Consider the following 4,734-nt stretch of genomic DNA (forward strand, 5'->3'; position numbering starts at 1 on the left):
TCCCTCAAACCTCATCCATTTATGATGCTGACATAAAGGAAAATGAAGAGAGATGGCATTTTAGGTGTCATTAATGAAACCAACACAGAGACACCAATTGGTGATTTGTCATCGGCACTACATAATTACAGTCTTTTTGTTAACCCCTGAGATTTTCATTGTACCTTTTCCTCCGAAACACCCTCAGTGCATTCATATTGACAGTGTCTTTCTTTTTAATGACATTTTAGATAATAAAAGACAAAAATATTGCGATGTAGGGAGTAAAGAGCAGAAAGGAACAGTGACTCTACTGGAGTGTGTCATTAAAACAGGAAGGCACCCAAGAAAAGAGAACAGTCAGAGACAAGTTAATGGAAGAGAGGTGGGTTTTGAACAAGGCTTGAGGAAGGAATGTAATTTCAATAGGCAAGGGAGCAAGAAGAAGGCATTCCTGCTCCAAGGAGTAACCTGCAGAGGCACAGAGGTGAGGGAGGCCAAGGCATGCTTTTGTGATAGAGGATGGACCAGCAAGAGCAGGTACCACATGCCGTAACTTGGTCAGATGGGGGTCGGCCGGAGAGTTCCATGGCACTGCCCTGCTCCGTGCTCCTGCCAGCCTCAGAGCTCCTCAGAGCTCAAAAGTGGCACATGCTACATTCAGTTAGAAGAAACTAGAGCTCTATTTAGCTAGCTGAGGTCAGGGAGGAGGAAACTGTCCGTGTAATAGGTGTTAAAAGAGTGAGTAGAATTTGGAAAGGTGTGAAGAGGAGGGATAGCAAGACTGCTGGGAAAAAAAAAAAATCTCCCCACAGAATTTGTTAATGTCACATGGGCTGCATTCTTGGCAGGGGGAGGGGCACAAATAGAACAGAAATGCCCATTGTTACTTACATGTGTTTATATAGCTATTTATTCACTTTTCTAGGTTTTTTTTTTTTTTTTGGTTGACTAATGTCCCAGAAATATTTAGTCAGCAACAGCAATGCTTAAAGTATAACAGAAAAAATGAAAACAACAAAATCACATGAATTAAAAGCAAGAGTAAAGGAAAAAACAAAACAAAGGTGAGAAACTAATGCAGCCAAAATGAGACCAGAAAATACACATTCTACAAAGTCCTATCATCACTCGTCTTAGGGGAATCTGATAATCTAGTGAGAGAAGAGCCAACACCGCAGGCCAGTGATCCTAAGAAATTAACCTCCCTTCCTCCCTCCCGTCCTCTCCTCTTCCCTACCTCCACAAATGTTCACTATGCCAGATGCCAGCACAGGCGCTGGGATACAGAGCGGGCCAGGCATGGCTACTGCCTTCGTGAATCTCATGGTCTCATATGGCAACTCCGAGCCAAGAGTTGGTAGTTTTCTTTGCTCTCTCGCTGTTAACTCCTTGCCAGGCACATACATTCAATTTATGGAAGGATAATGTAGAACCTTTTCCAGGTCCTCTTGGTAATCCAGAGTGACAACTTTGCACACAGAAATAGCCGATTAGCAACATCACAGAGTGAAAAGCATCAGAGGGTCAGAGAAGTGATCAGAAGTCCTCACCTGAAGTCCCTAACTGGCCATTTGCAAGTTGTGTGTCTTTGCGTAGGTCACTTAACTTCCATGGGCCTCCACTTCGTCCTCTGTAGGATCCAGATGATCATTCCTGCCCTGCCTACCTCACAACGTTGTGTGAGCATTAAACAACATCATGGATGATGTATCTCTTCTATTGGTCTGAGATGTCATGCTGCACACATACAACTCTAAACAACCACAAAAAGTACGAACAAGATGACTCTGTTGCTTTGCTGCTCAGTCCATAGGACATCAGAATCCATCATTTCTCATCCAGTGTTGAGGCCGTCATGTAGAACCTGACTCTTTAGGACAGGTTTCCTGTGGTTTCCAGGAGGCCTCCTTTCCCAAAGGTGGACCTCATCTGAACTCCTCAAGCCAGCTGGGAGTAAGGCGGTGAATGCAGCTCCAACTGTTCCCCAGGTTTTGGTTGTGTATATTCAGTACATTGTTCCGACATTCTATAGGGTGATTACAAGACCTCCAAGCTCTGGCCGGACTGTCTGTGCCACCCTGAATGTTTTACACAACAGCTGCTCCTCGGTGGGGACCAGCTGGGAATGAGAATGCAGGGAAGTCCACTCTGGAAAGGCATGAAGTCCTCTTCCTAAACATGTACATTGTCTAATCCTCATTTGCTTATTGGACAGATTAAAGGGAAAATCAGCCTGCCATTTAGCCTTTGATGTGGAACTCCTGGATAATGTTTCCTTTGGCCATTTACGCAGCAAGGAGGAACTTGAAGCCAGCATGGCTCAGGCGCCATTACTGCTGGAGCAGGAATGCCTCTGAATGGTTTCAAGGTCTTTTAACCCTGCTTTTTTGGTTTGTTTCTCAAGAGCAGGTCCCTGTCTTCCTTCTCGTGAAATGAAATATATGTTATTTACCAAGTCGGCTCGAGTTGACAAATTTCGTTTACTACATGGTTTTGTTACCGACCCTTCCAAGTCAGTCCCCAACAAGGATCTTCCTGCCCCGTGTCGTCTGAACCAACAGAATGAGACTGAGTTCGGTTTAGAAGCAAAGGGAAACTCTGTTTTTTGATCAGAGAAGGGAAAGGTGCGAGCTCCAGCTCTGGAGTCCAAAACACTCCCCCGACATGCTGTGGGCGGGCGTGGCTGCTTTATAGGGATCCTTCAGCTGGGAGGGGGTGGGGTTCTAGGGTGGGGTGGGGCGCAGGCGCAGGCGCAGTTCCGGGCTCCAGATCTCAGCGCCGGGGGCAGCGTCTCTGCGCACAGCCCGCCGACGCTGACGCCGCCATCTTGAATTGCAGTGTTGAGCGCGGCGATTCTGCTCACAGCCCGGAGCTGAGGTGCTGGGCGCTGCTGTTTTGCCCCAGGAGTTCTGGTGTGAAGGGCCGGTTGAGAGGCCTCTGCACGCGGCCCCCTCTGAGCAAGAGCAACCAGACTAAGCACCAAGAAAAAGAAAAAAGGTTAGGCTTTATTTTATTATCCAAACTCTATTTTTATTGCCTGGGAATGGTTAATGGGCTTTGCCGGTGACAAGTCCCTCCTGTGTCTTTTGCCCTGTTCCTCATTCTTGAGGGCACAGGTCCATTGTCTGTAACTGCTTTCTGCTGATTTGGGGCGGCGTCCTGACCCCGGGCGGAGGAGCAGGACTTCTCCCCAGCTGCTTTTAGACGTGCTTGATTGTCCCAGGCCTCCACCCTGACTTTTCGCATCCCTGAGCGAATGGTCTAACAACCTCTTGGAAACAGAGCACACCAGACAGTTTCAGATAGCAAGAGACTAATGGTAGACTTTATCTTACCACCCTAGATTCCATCTTATTTATCCCGAGGACCCCGGTGGGCTTTGCCGGTGACCATTTCCCCAGCCTGTTTTGCAGAAATGTGCAGCTGATTTCATAGTTTATACTCTGAGCAGGTTAAAAAGTACACCAACCCAGGCACCCCTGAGCTGCAAAGAATAGAGACTCCTCCAATCCCTACCCCTTCTGGAGCCAAACACGGGGATTCCAGGACCCTGGGAAGACCTCTCTCTTTCCGACTCCAGGCAGGTGCATCCAGTTTAATGGAAGGATAATGTAGGACCTCTGCCCAAGTCCTATTGGATGATAACCTAGAATAAGAACTCTCAAGACTCGCATGGGGTAGCCAATGGATAGCAGTGAACATGAACCCAAGTGCTTTGTTAGTTTGCCAGAGCTTGGCAAACCCAAGGGAAGGGTCTGTTTGTTAAACAGCCGGGATCCTAGTCTCCATTTCCCAAGTTAGTTTCATTCATAAACAATGCAGCGTTCGTGTAAAATTGAATAAATTTCAGATGCCACTTGTTAATACAATTAGCTCATGCTCTCTAGCGGCCCTGCGGGAGGTGTAATGCCCCCAAACACTCTCAGAGCCTGGAGCCGTGTCCGCTCCCAGCCTCTAATTGTGTGTGCTAAAAGAAATGCCAGCGGCAGGTGGGGACAGGAGCTCGTCAGGCAAAGGCTGGGGACCAGGGGCGTGCACGTGTGTGTGTGTGTGTGTGTGTGTGTGTGTGTGTGTGTGTGTGTAAAGTTGTCCATCCATCATATGTCTAGTCTTTTAAATTCAGATCTGACACACTAATTCCGGAAAGGGAAGCCTGTTAGTAACATAAAGAGTTTCTCCAGTGGCCAAAGGAGCAGAATCCTAAAGTGTTCCACGGCTCACCAGCTGTGTGCCCTTGGAAAATCAGTTAGCCATCCCAACCCTCAGTTTCCTGACATGGAAAACGGGGTGATAAAATTATCTCCCTCACACAGTTGTCGTAAGAGTGGAACGAGAAAGTACATGTAAAGTGCTGAATAGTTCCCATTGTAAGAGCGCAAAAAAAAAAAAAAAAAATAGCAACTATTAAAAATGAATAAATATGTAAGTATTCACTAGCGCTATAGTCCCAAAGAAGGTGTAAATCTCACTTTCCCTTGGCCTTCGTCTAGCACATTGGGGCTTTGGGTTCTTGTGCAGAAGCCAGGCAGGAGGACACCTGTGTTAGATGGTGGGATTGGAACTAGGAATCTTGGTGAATGCTGGGAGGCTGGAAGGATAATCACCATTTAAAATGACATTGGTGCCCAGTCAGTTTTGCTGAGTCACCGAGATCTAAGGATTTCTTAACACAGAGGATATCATGGCTCCCATTTGTTTAAAAGCACAGGTAGCAAGAAGAGGCACAGGGGTGAGACAGGCCAGTGTTAACCC

Source organism: Balaenoptera ricei, chromosome 2, assembly GCF_028023285.1.
Source record: "Balaenoptera ricei isolate mBalRic1 chromosome 2, mBalRic1.hap2, whole genome shotgun sequence".
Taxonomy (NCBI): domain Eukaryota; kingdom Metazoa; phylum Chordata; class Mammalia; order Artiodactyla; family Balaenopteridae; genus Balaenoptera; species Balaenoptera ricei.